The sequence below is a fragment of the Amphibalanus amphitrite genome, unplaced genomic scaffold (genome assembly GCF_019059575.1).
Source record: "Amphibalanus amphitrite isolate SeventyFive unplaced genomic scaffold, NRLGWU_Aamphi_draft 000842F_arrow, whole genome shotgun sequence".
Classification (NCBI taxonomy): domain Eukaryota; kingdom Metazoa; phylum Arthropoda; class Thecostraca; order Balanomorpha; family Balanidae; genus Amphibalanus; species Amphibalanus amphitrite.
Genome location: NW_024882336.1, coordinates 16,879 through 43,386, shown reverse-complemented (window position 1 = coordinate 43,386; position 26,508 = coordinate 16,879). Strand labels below are relative to the sequence as shown.

Below are 26,508 nucleotides of genomic sequence, written 5' to 3'. Positions count from 1 at the left end.
CAGTCCATGGGTTCGACGTCGGACTGAGGAGGGGAGTGATGGCGGCAGACTTGGAAAGTCCTGTCGGCCTGTTGCTCACTTTCAGCGAAAGCGAGGGCGTCATCGAGGTTAGTGAATCTTTTTCTGATCAAGTTTCGCGCCAAGCTGTCGTCGCTCACGCCTTTTTGGAACACTTCTACTAGGAAGCGTTGCGCCTCAGGGGCAGAGAGATTTTCGAATGCCTCCGACGCCATTGTCCGCAGCTTTTCAGCAAAATTTTGTACCGACTCACCACGGTTCTGTTTTAGACGTCTGCATTTTTCCGAAGCCAGGTACGGATCAGTCATTTCGCTATACCTTTCCTTTAGTTTGCGTCGGAGTTCCGACCACGTGATTTGGGGGTTTTCTTTAAGCATGCGTGAAGCGTACGCACCAGCGGATCCGTTTAAAGTGATGGTCGCCAAAACACACATACGCTCTGAATCGCAGGTAATAGATATCTGATCCATGTCGTTTAACCATTGGGCGAATTTGGCGGAACCCTCCCCGGAGAATGTTCGGATGTGCTGAGTTAGACCCTGAATACGGAGTTCCTGACAAATATTTTGGAGCGCTTTGGTGATGACTGCCTCGGACATTTTGAAAACTCTAGTAAGTATAAATCAATCAGCGAATACAAACAAGTGGTGTTTATGGAGCGTTGACAAATAAACAGTTCAGTTGACACACGAAAACATCTGCGGAGATAACAGTCACCCAATGCAAAAATTACACCAATATACACAGGCACAATAACAGTGGAACAATCGAAAGTGAAAATGTGGGCGAAGACGTTCAGGGAAAAGATAGGAAAGAGTGACAGCTTACTGTTCGTAGACTTGTAGAGCAATTTCTTGCGGAAACAATTTCAATTCTTGAGTTTTTTATTGATCCGGGTCACGGCACCATTTGTAACAAATGTAATAAGTAAATAAACAATTTCTTCTTCTGTGATAGTCTGTTTTGCGGACCTCTTGTTCGAGCCGTATAACCAACACGGTTTTTCTTTTCTTGAAGTATGTATTGCAAATTTGACGATAGAATACAAAAGTAATAAACAGTCGGCCGAGACTTTGAATAACGATACGTCAGGCCGCTATGGCGGTTGGCTTTCGAATCACTCTTTCACAGCTCCTGCTCGGCGTTCGGCGTCGGCCGCTATCTTCAAACGTCATACACACACGTCATACATATAGATGTACGTCATATCATAGCACCAATCAGAAGCGGGCGAGGACAGGCGTCGCAGGTGAGGAGTGAGGACCATATAAGGATATTGTAAGTGGGCGAGGGGGCTGGGCAGTAAGTAGGTACAGAGGGAGGTGGAGGACGGGGTAGGAACGAATTTCGTTACACCCTTAGGTATTATGTAATCAAGGGTCCTTATTTTCCGCCTTTGATATTTATCGAGGCAGTCCATACCTTTAAAGTTGCAGGATTCAGGTCAATCCTAATTTGGAAATTGGAGCAGAATACCTCTGATACCAATATAACCGTTCTCTATAACCGTTCTCTGCACTGTCAGCCGTAAATGAAAAAAAAAACATGACGCGGGCTGATGATAGTCGGTGGCTGAAATCATTCGGCTTAACGCCCATCGTTTTGACCTCAAAACTCTGGTCAGCAGAAGTTCACTGACCTGAATCGTTATCTGGTCCTTAGTCCTGACCTTAGTCCTAGTATCCGGCCGGGCGGAGCAGGAACTACCTATCGGTCCAGCCCAGGCGGTATGCCTATCTGATGTAACCATCATGATCAGACCGCATAAATCCTCGGCATGATTATCGGAAACGATACCCACCCGGCTGCTTGGTGCCTTTTGCCATCAAACGAACACTAAAAATGGCTTTATAGGCTCAGTGTGAATGCGGGCGTTTGAAAGTTGTGTGTCAGTGATTACGCGCGGCGTGATCAACATGAGAGCAGGCGTGAGTCGGTGTTACGCCGTGCTAAAGCTGATGTATTGGAACTGAAAAAGGAACGCAGAGCACGTAGCTGAGCACGTGCACTGGCATCTTCTCACTTAAATATGCATGGCATTGTTCACTTCAGACTCACCGCTTCTTGAGATCCTCGCCGACATCTCATGCGGCCCCATCCCGCCCTGCATTGGATGCATGCCATCAAAGTTTCAACGCCTATCCAAGTGACGTCATAGCCCCTGATATTGATGGCACAGACTTGGCACAGACGTCACCGAGCTTGGCGAAGTGACCGTGACGACGGGGATGGGTGCTGCTATTTCGATCGTCGGTCTCCCCCCGCTTAGGGTGTGGCGGTGTGGAGATGAAGTGTCGTCAGGGGAGGGGGAGAGTAATGTAACACCGAGGTGACATCAGACGACCGCCCTGCAACGTCTGATGCGTCGTATGGCACCCATCTGTGACCTCCATTAGGTAGGGGTCCCGGGTCTGCCCGGCCCCAGGACCCCGCTGAGAGATGACAGGAGTCAGGACACAGCATTCTGCAGGACACAGCAGGGACTTCACGGTGCAGCACAGAAGCGCAGGATTGGGATTGAGAGTGTCGGTAGACGGTAGTACCTCGATGATGTGCAACGTCAAGTTATGTTGCCAGAAATGTCTGGCTTCCACGCAAGAGGTCATCTCGGCTATTGGTATATAGTAATCTTGATCTCGGCCAGGGACTAGGGAGCGGTAGTGCCGTCACAAAGGGAACCTCACTGGCCGAGATGTCACGTCACGCAAACGTCAGTTCAGATTTGAGAACGTCTCTGAAGGAAGATCACGGTATAAATTTTACGTCTGCATCTTCCATGAAGCTTAGCGTCAATGACGTGTGACACGCCATAACAAGCTTACGATGACAGTCTCACGGCATGGGCCAAACCTCCGTGGGCGCGGCCGGTTCGCTGCAGCGCAATGGAGGGTGGCGAATCGCGCCGTTTGTTTATTGTTGCACGGGAGAGGGAGAGGGAGGGATGGGTGGAACTGTACGGAGCGTCGCACCGGCCCGTGCCTTGCCCGTGCCGTGTCGTGCCTTTCCGTGTTTAGTGCAGTGACCCGTGCTGCACCTTTCCGTGCCGTGCGGTGACATCCTGATCGCTAATGCCTCCGCTCTGCAAACCGAATATAATGAGCGCTGAGCGGTCTGTCATGCTGTCATATAAGCCGGCCTCTAGCGGGAGTCGGTTGCACCCAGCACCATATTTGAGCTCATGACGGTGGCGCAGGCAACTGCTTGATTATTCCCAGCTCTCATAACATTTGACGACCGTTTAATGCAGAACGCATTTAGATGATCGTTTTAGGTTTTGCATTGCTTCGAAAAAATTTAACGGATTATTATTTGCGTGACTAATATCATATAGGTACAGGTCTCGCGGGTTTTAGCGGTAGGTTTTGCACCTAGAAAATTTAGTGTCCTTCAGGCTATATCTTCGTCGTCTTAAGCTTTTAAGTGTTGAAGATGCGATCGACTTGTTGGGTAACAAGCCGGCCATGATCGTGTAAAATGGCTTCATCGTAGATCGATTAGTTTCTGAGATATAACCGGAAATGTAAAAGTGCAAAACCTACGGCTTAATCTCGCGAGACCTGTACATTGCTTAGCACGACTGTAGATTTCACTGTCTTACATATCGTTTACCGAGGGGATGATTTCCTAGTTTCCGCGGCTCCCCGCCGTTCCGTGCCGCCGCGCCGTGTCCGCGTTGGGTGGAGATCCTCCCGCCGCTCCTGCGGAGGTCAGGAGCGGACCGGACACAGACCGACATTCTCCTGCCGTGCCCCTCCTCCATATGGTGGCGCGGTGGGCGGTCACAAGGCCAGCCGCCGAGCTGCGGAACCGGCAGACCGGCCCGGAAGGCCCGCGGTGCAGCCACTCCGGGCAGGGAACTGTCGTTAGATCGGGGTCGGTAGGTCTATTCTGGGCGCCGGCCGACGCTCAGGAGAAATTATTGAGGACGATGTGCAGAAATACGCATCGTTATATGGTTGATAGTACGATTAATCTATGTAGGCTGTTATGTCTCATTATGCCTCGAGTAGGCATGGCTATACGGCAAAGCTGGAGCTGTGATTTTTTCTTGAAAGCTTTTCCTTTAGATGTTGAACTGTGGTTATTATTCGGTAACCGTTTTAAATCAGGGAGTCAAAATGAAAACATTGAGAGACACACTTATCCTTTTCCATGGCACCTCGTCCCTGCATTGACAAATGGGTTCGCTCATTTTTGCACTGCCCCAGGAGCGGCAGGGGCGGCGGCAGGGCGGAGCTGCAGAGTGCAGGGGCGGCAGTGACAGCCACCCGCTGCGGTGAGCGGGTCGGGTCAGACCACCCGGATCGGCGGTGATACGACACCACCGTGTCCGTGACGCCTGTACGTACGTTCACTTTCTCCTCCGGTCGGCGGGACCACGGCTGTTTCCACTGGGCTGACACCTGAGTTCAGCATCGAGTCACTTTACATGGACTCACCTTACATTGACTCACCTTACATCGCCTCATTTCACATGTCGAGTCGTCATTTCATCTCAGATTGATAGGCCTTACACCGACTCCTTTACATCGGCCTCCTTATTTGCTATCATTTAGTGACAAATTTCACCCGAACTCTGGTTCGTCTGCATGGCCCGGTCAGCTGACCTCCCCCCTCCCGCCCCACCCACTTTGTTCCTCTCACCGAGGGGTAGTCCAGCGACCAGCGACTCGCCGTCGTCATGGAGGCGTGAAGTTTACAGCTCCGGGTCGTATTTCAACACCAAACAGGTGACCGAGTCGTCAGAGGCAGGGGGAGGGGGAGGGGAGACAGCACAGCCGTCCGGTCGCCGCTGCTCCAGCCGTGCCAGGCACAGAACTCTGCCGATTCACCGCCGGCTCTCTGCCGAGTCACGTGCGCCCTCCGAGCTCCATGTACGGTTTATCGCGATCTCGATCCAGACTGGCTGGTCAGCCGCCCCCTCCCCTGTCGCAGCGACCTAGACCGTCTGTGACGTCACTACTAGTCAGTGACGTCACTCGGATTGCCGCATCGGTACAGGAACAAGTTTGAGAGGAGATGACCATGGGGATACACCTAATTAATTTGTGATAGTCCAATCGTCGTTGTTAACCTCATCTAAACGGCGGCCTCGCTCTGATGTTGCACCTCAATGGTTATAAACAACTTATTGCTCTAATGACCGTGAGCATTTATCTTGTGTGATCCAAATAAACAGTTTTGCTGACTCGTTTAAATGGTGTTTACACTTTAGGTTTTTAGAGGCGCAGTTGGTGTCATCAGCTGGCTCGTGTTACAGCTGCGCCTCGGAGTCCTTGCAGCCCCTGCTGGTGCCTTGATGGGCGCCATAAAACTCCATCGTTACAGCGCCCCTATAAACACAAATCATCATCATTGATGCTTAGATGCAACGATGATCTCAAGCGCGTTGTTGACGGTGCCTGGTCGGCCGAGTGACTCTCATTGGCATGAGAAACACTTGTCGAGCTGAGCTGTGTGTGTCCCCATCCCTACTGAAATTGTTGAAATCGTCCACTGCGAGTGACCGCCCGGCCCCGTCCGCCCTGGCTCGCGGCTGCAGCTGGGCTCTAGACGAGTCGTGCAGAGGATCGGCCCAGTTCTGTCCGAGGTGCACCGGTCGGTGAATAGGATAATATGGAGATAATGGGGATGATCTTACATAAGGCGATTGTCAACTTACGCTACATCCCAGTATTATTCGTGCTTTCATAGTGGCGTATTCTCCTTCCTTCCATTCTCGCTTCCGTCTCCCATCCTCTTTTCTCCCTCTTGCCCAGATACTACGTGCCTCTAAATCGCCGTGACCTTCTGTGTAGGTAGGTGTGCAACTTCCACGCCGCATCCACAGTGGCCCGTCCGTCCATCCGTCCGACCCGCCGGACCGGTATACACGGGGCCGGGCCGGCTGCAGATTTGGGCACGCTGGTGCTCGTCCAATGTCACTGCAGCCAGCGTGGGTGGAACACCGTCTGTTTTCCTCCTCTGTCCGGCTATTATGGCGCGGGGGAGGCGGCTTTGCGGGCTGCCTTTTCGGAGAACCGGTGCGCAGTATTTAGCAGAGAGATGTGGATTTAGTAGGTAGTGAATGGCGATTCTGGGTAAACCGGTGTGAGAGGCAGGACCAGCTTACCTGCGACCAGTGAATTATGTAATTCTCTGTTTGCTCCACATGTACGAGAGCTTTTGATTAGAGAGAAATATAGGGTCGGAGAAGGACGAACGTTACGCGCGAGATAGCGCTGAGCCGCTGGGACGTTGAAAATATCACTGATGCTTTCTTTTGTCGGTACAATGTGCCCTTTCGTGCCTCGTGGTCGACGTTTTTACTATTTTAAGAATGTGTGTTTGACCTGCTGCGACATTCTAAAAGATGCATTAGCATGCTGTTCGTATAACTATTGCAACTTTATTAATATCAAGTATATGTAGGAGATTTGAACGTTAGAAGGAGTGATGAGCACCAATGTAGAAGCATTTGAACTTCATCTCTTCTCGCCTGACGTCAGGTTCCGTATAGGGGAGAGTGGGGAAAGATGCCCAGGGTTTGACTATGTCATATATTATTCGAAAGTGACGATCGGAAAGCCAAAACTTGGAGTTTCAACGGAAGCCGACATCATTTTTCTCCAAAAATATCACACTCTCGTGCCTGAAATATGATAACTTTTTTTGCTATTAAGCATTTTCCTGAAGAAGTGAAAGGGGGCATCTTACCCCACAGGGTGGAAAAGACGCCCCCTGGCGTTGGGTAAGATGCCCCCCTGCACTATAAGTGACATAAATAGGCACGTGAATCGCCTGAACGAATCAGTAGTCCCTTCGAGCCTGCAGTAGACACCAAACGTCATCGTAAGGGCCCTCAAAAGTAGTCGTAAGGGGCTTCAGAGGTCATCGTTAGGGCCAACATAGTCCAGCGTGGCCAAACAAGCCTCCGTGGTGGCGTTCGGAGACCACTGTGGGGCCCTTACAGGTCTTCATGATGCTTGAGGGCCCTCAAGCCCATCGTGGGGACCTCAGATGCCAGCGCGGCCCGTGGAGCCAGCGTGGGAGCCCTCAAAGGATGTCGTGAGGGGCCCTGGAACCAATAATGGGGCCCACAGAGGTCGTCGTGAGGGCTCTCAGAGTCAGATGCCGCCCAAAAAGTCGCTGTGTGGGCCGAGAGACCGGCATGGGGAGCACTCGACCGTACCGGACTCTCAATAGTACCAGATCGGCTTTTGTCTCTCATCACAAGTATGTAATAAATGATTTGACGGGCTGCTTGAAGGACAGCCTACGGATTTAGGGGGGCGTCTTTCCCCATCAGGACAGGGGGCATCTTACCCCAAGGTACCGAAGTAACATTAAATCAGCACAATTCGTTAGCCATAAAACTACACCCTGAAACAAACTGTTTGGGACACAGTACACGCATGTTAATGTATCACGACTTTAGCAAGGGACGCATCTACCTTCTTTGATATTTACAATGTTTTGACGCCAAAATATTTTTTGAAAGCAGCAAATAAAAAACATGCAATCACCAGCCAGCCGTTGCCCAACTGAGCTTCGCAAATTTTTGTGCGGTTATCAAGGCAGGCTTCCGCTTTATGCTAAGAACATTAATTTCCAGGTTCGATTCTTTGTTTCCCCGCTAGAGGGGGTGGGGCGTCTTTCCCACCCTGGGCATCTTACCCCACTCTCCCCTACGTTTACTTTATGACTACGCGATCTCCATTGCCACGGGCGTAGGAACGTCATGAAAAGTGGGTGGGCCACCCTGTCAAGGGGCCTCCTTTTCCAGGGGGCCTCCTATTTTCAGGGGCCTCCAACTTTTGCCTCGTCCTGCTGGCTGCTTTCAAGTATGACCTCCAAATCTAGCTTCTGAGATCGGGCAGATGTACCCAGGGGCAGGGCTGCGGAGTCGGAGTCGGAGTCGGTCGGAGTCGACAGTTGTGACCGGAGTCGGAGTCGGAGTCGGAGTCGATTTTAGAAACCCGAGCTGGAGTCGGAGTCGGAGTCACCGAAAATCTGTCGACTCCGCAGCCCTGCTAGGTCTGCGGAATCGGAGTCGGGAGTTGGAGTCGGTCGGAGTCGACAATTCTGCCCGGAGTCGGAGTCGGAGTCGGAGCTGGTTTTTGAAAGCCGGAGTCGGAGTCGGAGTCGGAGTCGCCGAAAATCCATCGACTCTGCAGCCCTGCCCAGGGGCGTAACCGCTTAAGCGAACAGTGCGGAAAGTCCGCATCATTTTTAAAACTTATTCCCCCTCCGATTTTTTTTTAAATCTATTTGCCGCAAACGGCGCATGACCCCTGAAAACCCTTACACAAATGTCTTCCTCGTTTCCCAGGTGCCCCCATTAGCTTCATAGGCGCCCTCTTTGGCATATAAGCGCCCTATGTATATTGTATAGTCATCAGAGACATCCCTATATGTCCAACAGTCGCCCCGTTGTCGCATACAATGTGCGCTTATCATAGGCGTCTCTCTTTTATGGACACTTGAAGGCGCCTCTCTTTGCCATGCCGGCGCCCCTGTTTCTTATGAATGCACCCCCATGGCATTGATCAATTGCAATTTGCAGACCTCTATTGCATGTGGACGCCCATATATGTAGGCCTCAGAGGCGCCCCTCTTTCGCATTGAGGCGCCCCTCTTTCCTGTGAAGCCCCTATGGGCTTCACAGGCGCCCCTCTATTGCACGTAGGTGCCCTACTGTCTCAGAACCGCTCCCCTTTGGCATGCAGACGCCCATCTTTCGTACGGAGGAGCCGCTGTGGTTCTTAGAGACGGCATGGTGCTCCCAGACGCAGATGGAGCTCTCGGAGTCGACAGTGTGGGACCCACGGGTGGAGAATGTTTGAAAAAGTTACCCCGGCCGGCGACCGAAAGTCAGAAAGACGATGATGCTCAAATATTTGTCAACGGTTATCAACAAACCCCTATTCTGTGGCATAGAATAATGGATGTCTGCCGTTTGTACGTTTTTTAGGGAAAACTGCTGTACGCAGGTGCGGAAGATTTCGTAATTGTAACAATTTTGCAACACGCCTTAAAATTTCGGACGCATGTCACTAGTGCTAGGTCAGGTCATCAGGTCAAATTTGCTGGATGGTCGTGCTAAAAATGCCATCATGCCCTTTGCAAAGCTTATTCCGTGGAAGTTGCAACCTTCCCACACAAAACAAAATGTCAAATTTGACCGTTTTGCATGACCCTTTATTGATTTGAGCTCGCACCTGAAATATTCGCGACCGAGCCTTAAACGAGTAATCGAATGCTTTGTTTGCAGTGTTTAAGCTCCGTTATGTTCATGAACTGTGAGAAAAGTTGTCGGAGAACGCTAAAATCAGAGAAATTTGGCTTTTGATGATCTATGGTGATTTTATTATTGAGCTTGCCTAAAGCATGACCTGATTTCTCTGATCACGTTTGTCGCTCTTTCAAACGTCGTTCCGCTTCTCGCCTCGTAGCCCAGTAACCGAGTTAGAAGGAGCGTGAAAAGCCCACCTCTCGACTCAACGTGTTACGATAAGGCCACCACCCTGGCGCAGGAAGTTGGGGGAGCCTTGAAGTTGAGCCCCAGCAGCTCGTCCTTCTATCTCACTGATATTACCCTCGTCCTGTCTTGTGATGTTATTACAGTGCCATCTTACGATAACGGCCCTTAAATATGATTTACTTCTGTGTGATGAAACATGTCGGGCTCCGCGATGAAAAGACTTAAAAACATAGAAGCTCCAAAATGAAAATAAAGTTATTTTCAAGAACTTTTCAAGGTAGATAAGAATAATGAGAGACGCTTTTATAGATGGCAGTTTTTTCGTATGGAGACAGCTTTTAGGATTTACAAAAGTGGAAAAAGTTACCCCGGCCGCGCCGGGGTCGGCTGAAGGTTACCCCGGCCACGGCCGGGGTGGCCGGGGCAGGTTCTCCACCCATGGACTGGGACCTTCAGTCGCTGATGGGTGCCCGCCAGATGTGGACCCTCGGAGACGCCGGTATGGGGCCCTCAGAGATGCCGGTATGTGGCCCTTTAGAGACACCGGTGTGGAACCCTCAGATACTTCAGTGTGAAGCCCTTACAATTGCTGGTGTGGGGCTATGAATGCGCTGGCTTAAATCCCTCAGAGGCCGGTACATGGACATTAGAGCTCAGTGAGATTTTGTGTGGTGCCTTCAGTGGCCTTGTGGAGCCGTTAGACATCAACATGGTGCTCTCAGGAGCCGGTAAGTCCTCAGAGTCACCGGTGTAGGGCCTTCAGAGCTCCGAGATACTGGTATGGGGCCCTCAGAGGTGTCGGTGTGGGTCCTTCAGATGTACCTATAAAGCCTTGAGATGCACAGGTGTGGTGGCCCACAGAGGCGCCGGTGTGGGGCCCCCAGAGCCACCGATATAGGGCCCTAAGAGACACTAGTATGACCCTCAAAGGCGCCGCTGTGTGGCGCTCATAAACACTGGTGTGGAGCCATCACAGGCGGATGGAGCCGTTAGAGGCCGGAAAGGGCCCTTAGATGCCTACAAGGAGCCTTCAGAAGCCAGCGTGGCACCCTTATGGGGATAAGCGTGTCTACTTAGGAGCCCTTGAGGTGCTCTCATGAGCTCTGTGGGGCCCTACCGAGCCGAAATATGGCCACGGCCAGTTGCCGCCGCATGGCTCTTCCGACTATCATTGTCAAGGGCCTCATCTGCCTAGTTTGAATAGAAGGGCCTCTCAGACCATCAGTCTCATGGGCCTCCTCTGGCTAGTATAAATAGAAGGGCCTGTTAGACCATCAATCCTAGGGGCCTCCTCTGGTTAGTATAAATAGAAGAGCCTCTCAGACCATTGATCTCAGGGGGCTCCTGTGGACAGTATAAATAAAAGGGCCTCTCAGACCATCAGTTCCGGGGGCCTCCCTAGAAAAGTGTAAATGTGGATAGAGGGCCCCCTCAGATTCATTACGAGTGGACCTCTCTGACTTATCAGTCTCAGGGGCCTCTTGTGGCCAGTATGCATATAAGAGCCTCTCAGACCATCGGTCTCAGGGGCCTCTTCTGACTAGTGTGGATAGAGGGCCTCCCAGACCACCGGTTTCAGGGGCCTCCAGTGGCCAGTTATATGAACAGAAGGGCCTCACAGCCATCAGCCTCGGGGGCCTCTTCTGACTGGTGTGAATATGAGGGCCTCTCATACCATCAGTCTCAGGGGCCTCCTCTGCCTAGTGTGAGTGAATAGGCTTCCCAGGCCATCAGTCTCAGGGGACTCTTCTGACTGGTGCCGGATTGAGGGACCTCCCAGACCGAAAGTTTTGGGGGTCTCCTGTGGCCAGTATGAATAGAAGGGCCTCTCAGTCCATCAGTATCATGGGCCTCTTCTGCCTGGTGTGATTATAAGGGCCTCTCAGGTCATCAGTCTCAGGGGCCTCCTCTGACTACAGTGTAGATGGATAGGCCTCCCAGACATCAGTCTCAGGGGCCTCTTCTGACTATTGAGGATAGAGGGGTCTCCTCTGACTAGTGAAGGTAGGGGGCCTCAGCTAGACCGCCAGTGTCAGGGGCCTATTCTGACTAGTGTGGATGGAGGGGCCTCCCAGACCACCAGTCTCAAACCTCTGACTAATGTAGATAGAGGGGCCTCCCAGACCGCCAGTGTCAGGGGCCTCCCCAGACCAGTGTGGATATTGGGGCCTCCTCAGATCCACTAGGGCCTCTCAGGCCATCAGTCTCAGGGGCTTCGACTGACAAGTATGAACAGAGGGCCTCCTTGGATCCATCACGGCCCCTTGGAGTCCGTGCGTGGGGATTCGTGGAACTTATTTTTACCGAGTTTGTTTATTCTGGAAGGTGACGACGTCCTCTCAAATCGAGACGAGGGGCCTCGAGTAAAAAGTGGGTGGGCCATTACACATGGTTGGCCCCCCCACCTCGACAAGTGGGTGGGCACTTGCCCACCTGGCCCCCCCCCCCTGTTCCTACGCCTATGTCCATTGCAACGAATTTGACGCCAGTTAATTTTAATTGGGGTCATTCATTTGGCAGCCGATCACGAATTTTACGACTCATGGAGTTCATTTCGACGTAGGGGAGATCCGTGTAAGACGCCCAGGGTCGGTAAGAGGCCCCATCGCTTTTTTTACCAAACCAATAATGTTATTTACTTTTTAATGTACTTGTAAAGCAGAAGCCCTCTTGAAACAACAACTCACGAAACCTGAGGTATCAGGTGCGTCGCAGAGACTTTTGGTAAGCCTGTTTCTGTTTTTGCCCCTTTACTTGCCAGATATATGCATCTTTATCACCCTTATATATCTGAAAAAACAATGGCTATCAAATGCAATCTTATCTCTTCGAAATTTGTCACATGTTAGCTTCAGAATAGACCATGTTCTGGTGCGCTGCAAATGTCTCATAAACCATAAAGATTGTGACGTTAAAACACTGCATTTTTTTAAGAGGCCCTCCCTTCGAGGATGATAAAACGCCCCCCGATAAAAAAATGCCCCCGATGCTAAAACGCCTGCACCTGCGGCAGGCGTGGCATTCTTTTTTCAAGGAGTTTGTTTTTGTTTCTTTTTTCTGTTTCTTTTCTTAGAGGTAATAGGTACAATTTTCGTTGGTCATCAGCGTTTGGTTGTGCTAGTTTTCGCATTGTTCGAGCGCTTTGGAAGTGTTATTGGTTTCGATAACACCGTATTTGCTTAGCGTTTCGAAATAAAAGGCCTTGCAGCTGTGTTCGCAAAGCGTCTTTTACAAGTCGACTTGACTTGTAAAACGCCCGAGGGGGGGGGGGGCGTCTTACCATACCCATAGTGTAAGAGGCCCTTTTGCAACTTTTTCCAAAATGTTAAAGTTTACGGTTTGTGTACCCCCTAGATTCATTTTGAATGCAAATATGTATGGGAAAATGATGCATGCTCACAGCGCATGCACACGTTAGCTCTTAAATATTATCATTTGTCTAAAAATAGCAACTGAGCTTAAGGGGGGGCCTCCTGCACCACTCTCCCCTACTAAATATGACTCGCACTATATATTGCGGAAGCCATGATGATAACTACGCACTGCAAGGTCGCTGCGGAGGGGCGTCTGTGCCGCGTCCGCAGCGCTGCGACTGCGCCTTATTCTCAGTGAAAGTCGCTGCTCACACTTAGCGCTGCAGCGCTGGTGACGCGGGCTAATCGACTGCAATGGCCTGCGCCCGCTCCCTGACCCCGCCCATCCCCCTGCCGTGGTGAAATTGGACCCGATGCCCAGCTGTGGGACAAGTGGCGAGCGGAGGGGTTTGGTAGGGGCGGATTGAGCCGTTCCTCCAGCACAGACCGAGCCGTGACGTGACAACAGCACTGAGCTCGCCGTGACGTGACAGCAGCAGTGAGCTAGCCGTAACGTCTACACGGACCGAGCCTTGTTCCCCTTACGGACTAAACCTTGCCGCCACCTCAGATCATTCGTGATGTTCGCACGAATTAAACTGTGAATACTGGGCCGTGACGGTGACAACAGCACGGACTAAGCCGTCCATCCTGCACACTGACCAAGCCTTCCCTCCACCTCGGACTGAGCCGTCCATCCTGCCGCGGCTCTCCCACGGGACGCCCATGGTGAGAGTCGTGCGGTCTGCACACCTCTCTCACACGTGAGAGAGCCGACTGCTGTGCGCCGTCCGGCGACCGCAGTCCGGTCAGCCCCGCTGATTTTTGGGGAGGTCAGTGGGACAAAGAGACCGCATCTGCAGCCAGCTGGCGGTCTTGCAATGACATCCCGATGCTAAGATTATAAAACTGTGTTTTATTGATGTGGTGGCATGAGAAAGCAGGTGTTTTCAGTGAGGGGTAACCACTAACCAATCACTCGTTGTTACGCTCAAACCGTCACATTCGCTACAGTCGACTTCGGTGCAAAACCAATCTATGTAGTATCCAATACTGAATACAGCCCGCAGAATTCTGCAGTGCATGCATTATTTTTCGTTATAAAAGGTTTAACTATTACTTGGATTTCAGGCTTATTACTTTTTCAGGGACATTTGTTGCCGAAACAATACGAGCAAACCATTCACTGTTCTGTTACAAACTGACATTGAAAGAGGCCGTAATTGACTTATTTTGGAGTCTGCGGTGATCCTGGCGCTCTGATCAGCCCCATTTGTCTGGTCTGGTTCTGTGCGTTTGAGACCCATCTGCTGTGGGCTCGGTGGTGGCACCGGTCGGATCTCAGGCAGTGTCCGTCTCTGCAGCGTGGGTACGGCCGGCGCGGTCGCCCAGCCGAACTCTGTTGGTGCAGGGGCCGGATGGCGGGGGTGGCGAGTTCTGCTCCAACCGGCCACCGCAACAGCTCCTAACGAGCAACCATTTGCACGCTAATGTGGACGAGTAGGATACTTAGTGCCGTAAGTGGTCCACATGTGACGTTTCTAATAATATGCTTCGGTTGCGCTCCAATGGTTTTCATAAACATTTTGTGTGCTTAGTTGTGATTATGTGATTTTGGGTCTGACATGCGGTGAAACAGCGTGAGATGCGGACGAATGCCGTCGAGCACGAACCAATTTAGCGCTAAATGGCTTGTGTGGTACTCACACGGCGTCTTCCGTGAGCATTTTCCGGGTTCACTTGTACTAAGCGGCGAGCGGTGATGTGTTAACGAATCCTAGGCAGCGAATCTTATTAGCAAATATTTTTTACACGGTTGGCAATGACAGGTCGTTCTAGCTAAGGCGATGCTATATTATCTTTCGGGGTTCCGCGATATATGTCATGTCATCGCCACCATCGGAGCATGAATTCACTTTCCCTTGTCGCTACCAGTGAGTGGCGTGGTCCCTTTCTTCTCCTTTCTCTCCGTTTCGTGACGATAACCGTCTCTTTCGCTGGCCGTGACCCTGGCTCGACATGGGCCTGACGGCCCCGCCCCACCCGTCTGTTAACATCGGTAGCTGGCGGTCAAAAGTCGACAGTCTGATGTTAGTAGCCGTCTATTGACTGAAGCACATCAAAGGAAAATAAGCCAGCGACTGACCCGTGGGAACTCGCGTATTTTAGCAATTCGGAACTCTCTTCTTCCAGAATGTACCTAACTATTTGCCATCATCTGTCAACAGATGACAGTTTATTTCGACTGGCATCCGACATCTGTCACTCTCACCTTCCGTTCCCTATCCGCCATATGTTGTCACCCATCAGTCTTCATCAACCAACCACGCCACAGCCCATCAGCCACCACAGCTCAGGCTAAGAACCTCCACCTTCATTTCAGTCCCCCCCCCTCCGGGCCACAGTCACCCCGCGACCCGATTGTGACATAGTGCAGGCGGAGTGACTTGCAGCGTGAACCCTATCTGCCTCGGCAGGGGCAGGGGCGGATGTTTACTGTTTAGTCTCGCCACTCCGCCGCCGCCCCCTCCGACCGAGTCACGGCTGCAGTCTGTGGAAGATCAGTCCAAATCTCGGAATCATGTCGGTCGGTGACACCACTGCGATGGCAATGCTGCAAACGGATAGTCGTCCAACGACGAGCGACAGAACTCAGACGTCTCCAGGGGCTGCCCAGCGGTCGGAACGGAGCGCTTCCTGTCCTTTGACGGCGGTGACAGCTGCACGGTTTGGCGGCAGGAATGGCCAGGAATGTGACTCATTGCTCCTCACTCCACCGGTCAGGGGCAGGATGGTGCAGACTGCAGGAAGGGACGTCCGGCCAAGCGATTGTCGGAAACTCGTACCGCCGGACGTCACGTTGCAGCGCTGCTCTGCATTGATTGATTCATTCCTTCATTCATTGATTATTAGCGCGTAGCTAGGCACGTTCACGATATCCTCACAAGATGTCAAAGTGTCATCGCCGTGGATTTCCATTGCTCCAGTTTGACGTCTGTATTGATAGTTTATGGGTTAACTTGCCGGTGTGAAGCTCTGGATGTCGTAGCTTTTGTGCTTTTAAGGTCCCAATTCTCCGGTGCTCTTTTTGTTTGCAGCAACGAAATGCAATCTTCTGGGCTATCCTCTATCATCTGAGAGACCCATACGGTTGTTGCGTTAGCTGAGAAAACCCAGGTTTTTTACGTGAACGGTGAGATCCCTGACCGCTGTGTGAACTGAGAAGCGGTTGTGTCGCGGTGGTGCGAGGTACCGACCGGGTGCCCCCTCCACCCCTCCCCTCCCCCGGCGGCTGTGAGGTGGGTAAGGCCGCCGCTCCGTGTCCCATTGTTGTCTGTTGCAGCTCGACGAGGGAAAGTCACGGCCGGTGGCTGCTGTGGTCGGCCTTGCGGTTGTCACTGTCAGCTCGGGGTACTCGGTCGCCGTCAGTAAAGGCTCGGACTGCTACTGCGGCCCGGTGCGTCGCTCTCCGCCTGGGGAAAAATGTCTGATTCGAGACGCGAAATATCTAATACCTACTAACTATCGAGCGTGCTGAACAATCATGCAACATGACACATGGGTTACTTCCATCAGGTTGGATGATCATGCATTGCGTTACTAATTCATGGCCTTATAGAACTTGTTTCTCACTTTGCTCACAAACCATGATGTTGATTGCGTTCCATGTTTCATGGGTGTGCTAGTAACTACTCGTCTCTGGCTTTCATCTCTGTAACCGCAGGTTGTTTGAAAAGACAAACACTATTCGTTAGAATTGTGTTTTTCTATTGAAAAACAACCGGAGCGGTCCTTCTCCGGGCTATGTTTTGCATAACCGCAGGTTGTTTGAAAAGACAAACACTACAAACACTATTCGTTAGAATTGTGTTTTTCTATTGAAAAACAACCGGAGCGGTCCTTCTCCGGGCTATGTTTTGCATAACCGCAGGTTGTTTGAAAAAGACAAACACTATTCGTTAGAATTGTGTTTTTCTATTGAAAAACAACCGGAGCGGTCCTTCTCCGGGCTATGTTTTGCAAGTCTGGCAGCGAATCGAGACATCTTGATTGGGGCCTAGACGAAATGTACAATCTTCGTAAAAAGTTCAGTGTATGGGCTCCCGGAGGCGATCTACCTTATGGCACCGGTCGCTACTCGCTTAAAACCTCGTGGCACGTGGCACGTGCGATTCCATTTTCCCCATGTTAAGTCAACGGGGTTTTGGACACTTTTTGCGCGATCGCCAATGGCGGGAAAACGAGCCAAGAAGGAGGTGGTTTTCTTCCCAGCATTTTATGGCAAACACGTTTGGGTACACGCCAGTGTGCGCTGTATACCCCTCAGAATCTCGGAACGTGTCTTTGCACGAGATCAAAGTTGGAATTTTGCTGTGTCCCATGTTAAGTCAATGGACGGCGATGTCGAGACTTTGCAGAGACATTTTCATTCGATCTTTGTACAAAATTTTAGAGATAGATTTCGCCCAAACTCTGATATCTTGTAGAGGAAAGAGCGTAGTACATGCTGGTATGCTTTGTTAAGCTGGCAGAAATCGTTTTTTCTTATAAAGTTTATTTGAAATTTAAATTTTTTTAACATGGAAAGTCAATGGGAGCGTCTTTATTCCTCTATAACTTTTAGCTTTAGTAAGATATATAGGTGAAAAGTTAATATAATATACAACTTTTGATGCTCTTTCCACTGATGCATAGGACGTCACTGCACGATGTGCCGTTTTTAAGAAAAGCTGTAAAAAAGCAGGACTCGACTGTGACTTGAACCCAATCACATTAGAGTATACGAACAGGTGACGGCGATACCTCCCGTGTGCGGATGCGACACTGATTATTGCTAAATATTAGCAGTCGGCCGCCTGTGGGTGCCTTTACAAACCTTATATCTCTGCAACCACTGGACCGATTCACTCGCGGTCTTTTGTGTGGGTTAGCTTCTTCCTTTCCCAAACGTAGTGTGCTACTCTCGATGCGTATGGGTGACCCCTAATGCACGTGCCACGTGCAAAACGAAGAGGTGTCAGTTCGGTAGCAAGTGTAATAACTTTGTAGTTATTTTGCCGATTGCGCTGATCCTTGGCATGGATGTAGGAACCCGCCCCGCAATGCATTTCCATGTGTCACGGTTGGGGTGCCGCTGCACGTGCGCACGGGCAGGGTGACGCTTCCAGATCTCGAGAACGCCTGGGCCGATTGTGATCAAAGTTGGCACACCGTTAGGGCTCGGCGAGTAGGGTGCCGTGCACAAGTCAGATGGGACCCAGTTTGCACGTGCGCACGTGCAAGCTGACGCTTCCATATCTCAAGAACGGCTGGACCGGCTGTGCTCAAATTTGGCATACCACTAGAGACTGGTTAATAGGGTGCCGTGCACAAGTCAGTAAGTATGTATTTTCATGTGCCGCGGTTGGGGTGCAGCTGCACGTGCGCACGTGTAGGGGTCGTTTCCCGATCTTGGGAACGGCTGGGCCGAATCAGATTAAATTTGGTACATCGCTAGAAACCGTCGAATAGAGTGCCGTGCACAAGTCAATTGGGACCCAGATAGCACGTGCGCACGTGCAGGGTGTCGCTTCCAGATCTCAAAAACGGCCGGGTCGATTGCACTCAAATTTGGCACACCGCTAGAGACCGGTTATTAGAGTGCAGTGCACGTCAGTTCGTAGCACACCCACTCCGGTCTGCACGTGCAAGACTCATCCTATCGTTTGGCGGCGGGCGTTTTTGCGGCGTTACAGAGGTGCTTGCTCAAACATAACCGCAGGTTGTTTGAAAAGACAAACACTATTCGTTAGAATTGTGTTTTTCTATTGAAAAACAACCGGAGCGGTCGTTGTCCGGGGTATGTTTTGCAAGTCTGGCCGCGAATCAGTACAACTTGACGGGGGCCTAGACGAAATGTACAATCTTCGTAAAAAGTTCAGGGTATGGGCTCCCGCAGGCGATCTACCTGATGGCACCGGTCGCTACTCGCTAAGAAGTCTTTTGCGCGTGGCACGTGCGATTCCATTTTCCCCATGTTAAGTGAACGGGGTTTTGGACACTTTTTGCGCGATCGCCAATGGCGGGAAAACGAGCCAAGGAAGAGGTGGTTTTCTTCCCAGCATTTTATGGCAAACACGTTTGGGTACACGCCAGTGTGCGCTGTATACCCCTCAGAATCTCGGAACGTGTCTTTGCACGAGGTCAAAGTTGGAATTTTGCTGTGTCCCATGTTAAGTCAATGGACGGCGATGTCGAGACTTTGCGGAGACATTTTCATTCGATCTTTGTACAAAATTTTAGAGATAGATTTCGCCCAAACTCATACATCTTGTAGAAGAAAGACCATAGTACATGCCGTTATGCTTCGTTAAGCTGGGACAACTCATTTTTTCTTATAAAGTTCATTTGAAAATTAAAATTTTTAACATGGAAAGTCAATGGGAGCGTCTTTGTTGCCTAATAACTTTTTACGTTGCAGATATACCAAAGTGAAAAGTTAATAAAATATACAACTTTCGATGCTCTTTCCAACAATGTATGGAACGTCACTGCACGATGTGCCGTTTTTAAGAAAAGCTGTAAAAAATCAGGGCTCGACTGTGACTTGAACCCAACCACATTAGAGGATACGAACAGGTGACGGGGATACCTCCCGTGTGCGGATGTGACACTGATTATTGCTAAATATTAGCAGTAGGCCGCCTGTGGGGTGCCTTTACAAACCTTATATCTCTGCAACCACTGGACCGATTCACTCGCGGTCTTTTGTGTGGGATAGCTTCTTCCTTTCTTACACGTAGTGTGCTGTTCTCGATGCGTATGGGTGACCCCTAATGCACGTGCCACGTGCAAAACGAAGAGGTGTCAGTTCGGTAACAAGTCTAATAACTCTGTAGTTAGTTTGCCGATTGCGCTGATACTTGGCATGGTTGTAGGCACCCGACGCGCAATGCATTTCCATGTGTCACGGTTGGGGTGCCGCTGCACGTGCACACGTGCAGGGTGACGCTTCCAGATCTCGAGAACGGCTGGGCCGATTGTGATCAAAGTTGGCACACCGTTAGGGATCGGCGAGTAGGGTGCCGTGCACAAATCAGATGGGACTCATTTTGCACGTGCGCACGTGCAGGACGACGCTTCCAGATCTCGAGAACGGCCGGGCCGACTGTGCTCAAATTTGGCATGCCACTAGAGACTGGTTAGTAGGGTGCCGTGCACAAGTCAGTTAGTGTGTATTTCCATTTGCCAAGGTTGGGGTGCAGCTGCACGTGCGCACGTGTAGGGGTCGTTTCCAGATCTTGGAAACGGCTGGGCCGATTCAGATTAAATTCGGTACACCGCTAGAAACCGGCGAATAGAGTGCCGTGCAAAAGTCAATTGGGGCCCAGACTGCACGTGCGCACGTGCAGGGTGTCGCTTCCAGATCTCGTAAACGGCCGGGTCGATTGCACTCAAATTTGGCACACCGCCAAAGACTGCGTAGTAGGGTGCCTTGCACAGATCAGTTGGGTCCCAGGTTGCACGTGCGCACGTGCAGGGTGACGCTTCCAGATCTCAGGAACGGCCGGGCCGATTGCATTCAAATTTGGCACACCTTTAGAGACCGATCAGTAGGGTGCCGTGCGCATGTCAGTTAGTATGTATTTTCATGTGTCACGGATGGGGTGTAGCTGCACGTGCGCACGTGCAGGGTGTAACCGCAGGTTGTTTGAAAAGACAAACACTATTCGTTAGAATTGTGTTTTTCTATGAAAAGACAAACACTATTCGTTAGAATTGTGTTTTTCTATTGAAAAACAACCGGAGCGGTCGTTGTCCGGGCTATGTTTTGCAAGTCTGGCAGCGAATTGGGGCAACTTGACCGGGGCCTAGACGAAATGTACAATCTTCGTAAAAAGTTCAGTGTATGGGCTCCCGGAGGCGATCTACCTGATGGCATCGGTCGCTACTCGCTTAAAACCTCGTGGCACGTGGCACGTGCGTTTCAATTTTCGCCCATGTTAAGTCAATGGGGTTTTGGACACTTTTTGCGCGATCGCCAATAGCGGGAAAACGAGCCAAGAAGGAGGTGGTTTTCTTCCCAGCATTTTATGGCAAACACGTTCAGGTACACGCCAGTGTGCGCTGTATACCCCTCAGAATCTCGGAACGTGTCTTTGCACGAGGCCAAAGTTGGAATTTTGCTGTGTCCCATGTTAAGTCAATGGACGGCGATGCCGAGACTTTGCAGAGACATTTTCATTCGATCTTTGTACAAAATTTTAGAGATAGATTTCGCCCAAACTCTTATATCTTGTAGAGGAAAGAGCATAGTACATGCCGTTATGCTTCGTTAAGCTGGCAGAACTCATTTTTCTTATAAAGTTAATTTGAAATTTAAAATTTTTAACATGGAAAGTCAATGGGAGCGTCTTTGTTGCTTAATAACTTTTTACGTTGCAGATGTATCAAAGTGAAAAGTTAATAAAATATACAACTTTCGATGCTCTTTCCAACAATGTATAGAACGTCACTGCACGATGTGCCGTTTTTAAGAAAAGCTGTAAAAAAGCAGGGCTCGACTGTGACTTGAACCCAACCACATTAGAGTATACGAACAGGTGACGGCGATACCTCCCGTGTGCGGATGCGACACTGATTATTGCTAAATATTAGCAGTAACCGCAGGTTGTTTGAAAAGACAAACACTATTCGTTAGAATTGTGTTTTTCTATTGAAAAACAACCGGAGCGGTCCTTCTCCGGGCTATGTTTGCAAAGTTGGCCTGAGATTGGGGCAACTTGGTCGCAGCCTAGAGTTTTGCGTTTAGGATCGTAAAAATTTCAGGGTATAGACTTTTGCAGGTGATCTACCTGATGGTACCGGTCGCTACTCGCAACAAAAATCATTGCGCGTGCCACGTGCAATTGCATTTTCCCCATGTTAAGTCAACGGGGTTTTGGACACTTTTTGCGCGATCGCCAATGGCGGGAAAACGAGCCAAGAAGGAGGTGGTTTTCTTCCCAGCATTTTATGGCAAACACGTTCTGGTACACGCCAGTGTGCGCCGTATACCCGTCAGAATTCGTTAACTTGAGTTGCACGAGTTTGAAGTTGAACTTTTTTCGCTCCCCATGTTAAGTCAATGGACGTTTTTGCAGAGGCATTTTCATTCGCTCATTGTACAAAATTATATGATACGATTTTGTTTAAACTTTCAGGACTTGTTGAGAAAAGACCATAGAATATGTTGTTATGCTTCGTTAAGCTGTCAGAATTCGTTTGTTCTTTTTGAGCTCGTTTAAAGAAGAATTTTTTTAACATGCAAAGTCAATGGGAGCGTCTTTGCTGCTTTATAACATTTTGCGTTATAGATATATTTAAGTGAAAAGTTGATAGGTTATACAACTTTTGATGCTCTTTCCAATGATATATAGAACGTTATTGCACGTTGTGCCGTTTTCCAGGTGTTGTCCATCTGAACTTGTCAGTCACGTGACCCATTTGACCTTCGGATCCGATTCTGGTAGTCAATTCTGGCGCTTTTGTTACCATAGCGAAATATGTAACGCCGTGTTCACAGTTTTCCTGACGACGAAGGTCCTGCTTAATCTGGCCAATGGCGTTCGAGAACTGCGGCCAAGCCCCGCTGATCTTGAACGTGATTGGTCGGTGGGCGTATAGAATCTCCGTCGTCAGGGAGACTGCGAACACGGGGTAAACCAAGGGGTAAACAATCTGTGCGTGGAATGGGGAGTGGTGAATGCGCAAGGGCGATGATAGGCGCTGATGTCGTCGATTTTTATTTATGCTATTATCCTTATACATTCTGATCATTTTTTATGTTCAGGAGTTTTCTCTGTTGATTTAACATAAAAAGCGGTGTGTTTAACTGTTATTGCCAAGTGCCATATTTATATTGAAATTGGGGTACAATTCAACATTCACTGGTTTTTCTATGGCCTGTTGTGCATCATATTATTGGAATGGTAATGTGAATATAGGTACTCCATACACTGCTACTTTTGGGTATATATAAATGTTTGACCTGATTTTACTTCACTTCACCTTATATTTTTTTGCAGGAACAGTTATCACACCATTATTGTGCAAAAAATAAGGGTGGTTTAACGCGGCACTCTGCCAGCCACTTTTGGCTTCCATAGACATCAACAAGCCTATGCCTCCAACACTACCAGAGGTTGACGCTAGCTCCACGGAATGTGCTGGCAGCTGCTGGCAGCGCGCCCATGAAACACAGCCAGGGGTTTCCTCTGTAAAGTCATTATTGTCTAGGTACATGAGCCTTTAGCAATTGTTAACAGCTATAAAAATTGGAATTAGAAATGTTCAGGTATTATCAGCATCAGCTAAACAGGGAAGAGAATTCGGCTACAGCCCATCTTGCAACGCCTCAATGAAATTTAACGAGAAACTTAAATTGAGGGAGCAGCTACATAACTGAGGTAAAGCCCATAAATCCTTGTGGATTTACCTACATACCTGAGGTAAATCCACAAGGCACCTTGAGTTCAAACTATGAAGTGACTCCAAGCGAAATATAGCAGAAATTGGGACTTAAACGAGCTTAGAAATAATCTGCTTAGTGCTGGATAAGTGTTTTCACTTTACCATATGTTGTTTTTTATTCAAAGTTATTGTATTGTTCATTATTGTAAAAGCCAAGCAACTTTTGCAACATTGAGGATCATACTTTAGCTTTGGAAACAAGACATATGTAGTTATGCTGATCTTCTTTTCCAGAGTCTTTGATTATCACTTAATTTCATTCACTTTTGATGTAGTGAAAATGTAGAATGAATTCACTGGAATTCACTGGGATTGTATTGTGTATGCAAGTCCAAATATTTCGGCCAATATTGTTTGGCCTTGGTCACTGGACAACTACAATAACCCTATAAGAATAGCTCACATTGCAGCGACATATTTTTGTGTCTTGTGGGGTCTCATATAGCAATAACAAGAGCAGTGACATGCATAGTTTGCTTGTGTTGTCACAACTTTGTACAATATTTCCAGCTTTATGATATGCAGTTATTAGTCACATTGGGCATCACGCATATATTTTTTCCTGCTGGAGGGAAGACACAGGAGGGATCCAGTGACTCATGTTTTTGCTTCTATCGCTTCACCCCTGGGGAATCAGTTCCTACACCCCTTGAGTATAATGGTCACCAAGGGGTGCTGTCCTGACACGTCCACTTTCTGTTGAGAAGGTTAGAACAAACACCATGTGTGTCATTTAGTTGCACATATAATACCTCAATGTTAAGTCTGCATAAAGTCTGAAGTCTGTAGCCACTCTTAATCCTAGGTTGTCGTGACTTTAATCTAGCCTGGGTGGATATTTTGCTGTGCTAAAAGCACGGACTGCGTTACGCCCCAGCACGGCGGCCGGGGCGCCTCCCCTGGAAGAAAACGGCACCGGCCTTTGAACCACCTTATGATATACTAGTATCTAAAGTATTTGTCCATCAGGATCAGTTATCTAATGGCAGTAGACTGTTGTCTTCACATACTTCATATCTATTTTGGCTACTGCATTGTGTTCTGTAAAAAAATATGAAAACGTTTTGGATGTAGTTTTTAGTGGAATGCTTCTTTACAGATCCCGAAAGAAGATAACAGCTTGTTTTCTTCACCGCCACCAGTCTACCTGCTCTCTGCACACTCGGCAGAGCGCGGCAGGGCACCCCACGGAGCTGCACTAGTCACATCCGGGCCCCACGCCGGTCGACGGCCGATGCGCCGCTGGGAGGCCTGCGGCGCGGACGACGGATGCGGCAGTTGGTCAAGACACGGCAGCCTACTCGAGGTGCTTCTCGCCTGGAGGACGCAGGCGAATCGCGTTATCCGAGCTGTGCCTCGTCATGGTGCGATGAGCCTTAATAGACTAATGCATATTCTTCCTTTGGCTGTAATTCATTTGCTGCTGCCCGCTGGGCTAAGGAGTAACTCTGGGCGCCTACTTTGGGCAGACGCTCGTCCAGTGCCGCTCTTCGTTTGCCGCACATATCTTTATTTATTCTTTGTTACAATTCCGTCTTTGGTCATTTTTTTTTACCATGGGGGCACTTGAAAGTTTTGTTTTTAAATCTGTGGACATTGAACCTGGAATCGGTTTTATGTCGGATTTCGGTTTTGTTTTTGCACTGTGGAAATATCTCGTTCAATATTTTTAAGATAGGGCGTGCTAAAACTTTTAGTCTCATTACTCCTCTGTGCATCTAAATTCTAAAGTACTATAATGTGCATCTCAAGTGTTTGGTGCTGTACTGTTATTATTTATGGTTAATCCAGTGCTGTACTGTTATTATTTATGGTTAATCCAGTTTTTATTCGATTGAATCGTTGTGTGTAGTGCATGACATCCGCGTACCGCCTGTAGCAGTGTTATATATTTTCATTTATGCTGGAAAATAATAACTTTCTTGTTCATTGGCTTTATTCGATGACAGAGACGTGCCAGATGACTGGGGCGGCGACTTGACTTGGTAGTTGTTAACGTTGCAAACTTCAACCATCAAGCATGATGTGGAAACGTCACATTCCGTTATCAAATCTTCGTACCGTAAATACTGAATAAGATCAATACTAGGCTGGAGCTTGCTAGAAAAACCGTGCACTGACAACGGCGAGTGGTGGACCTGAGTAGCGGCCGGGAGGCAGGGAAGTCAGCCAATTGTCAGATGTCTATTTCTTCACACATCTAGCGGCGCTACCAGGACTCAAGGCAGAGCTGATGACAGCAGTTGCAGAGAAGGTGTCGCAGCAGGTGGCGTCCCATATCAGGCTCATTCCTCGGCTGAAAGGGGAGAGCGTTATCCCATCGGGACGTCGGCCGTCACCTCTGTCAAGGCCGGTGGGCTCTAAAACACTCGAGCCCTGTGCTGCTGAGTGCCCGCCGCAGCACGTCATTAAGGTTGGCGTGACGTGCGTGGCGGCCAGCACTCTTGGCACAGGAGAGACCGTGGTGGCCCAGTCGATCAGCAGGACGACGGCAGAGCTGGCAGTTGTGCGGTCACATACCGGTGCCCCGAGTCGCAGCGCCACTGCTACCCGGACGGTTTCGTCCTCCAGGTGGAGTCCCAGACTGGTGACTGGGAGGGCTTGCACCCAGGCGGCGGTGTGGGGCTCTGCGGCAGCAAGAAGACGCACCCGGACCACCTGGTTTGCCCCATCCAGCAGACGCTGCTGAGACGTCTTAGAGAACGCCTCATCCCAAGCGCGCTGCTTGCCCTCTTCTGACCATTAGTTATACCACGGATCACCTTATGTGACACCTTATAGGCCCGGGCAGTATGTGATCCTTGGTTATACCCAAGTCTATGTTAACTTATTTTTTTATGCGTATTTATACCTATGCCCATTTTATTTGCCGGATACGCTAGAGCCATCTTAGCATAGAAATAAGCAGTGGCGCGGGAACCGGGGGGGCTAGGGGGGGCTGAGCCCCTCCAACTTTTCGGCTGGGGGGGCTCGTAATGTATTTGAGCCCCCCCAGCTGGAGGAATCGAAATCGAAAATCTACCAACACAATTTCATAGATTCATACATAGGCGCGGGAACCGGGGGAGAGGGCAGTGGGGGAAGCTTGCCCTCACAACTCTGGGGCCGTGGGGGCGGTGCTTCACAACTTTTCATGAGGCCAGGAACCGTTGGGGCAGCTTGTCCTCCCCAAATTAGGGGTTG

At 49.7% G+C, this 26,508-nt stretch overlaps 1 long non-coding RNA gene across 4 annotated transcripts in view; it reads left to right on the top strand.

Moving 5' to 3' along the window:
* LOC122366973 overlaps positions 1-25,257 on the top strand; it is a 38,847-nt gene extending 13,590 nt beyond the window's left edge. Inside the window, exons 1-2 of one of the 4 annotated variants that reach the window (XR_006253977.1) lie at positions 22,437-22,586; positions 24,425-25,257. This is a non-coding gene — a long non-coding RNA (uncharacterized LOC122366973). Of the gene's footprint in view, positions 1-22,436; positions 23,262-24,424 lie in introns of those variants that run through there. The other 3 variants (XR_006253975.1, XR_006253978.1, XR_006253976.1) reach the window with 3 other exon arrangements.
* The last annotated feature ends 1,251 nt before the right edge of the window (positions 25,258-26,508 follow it).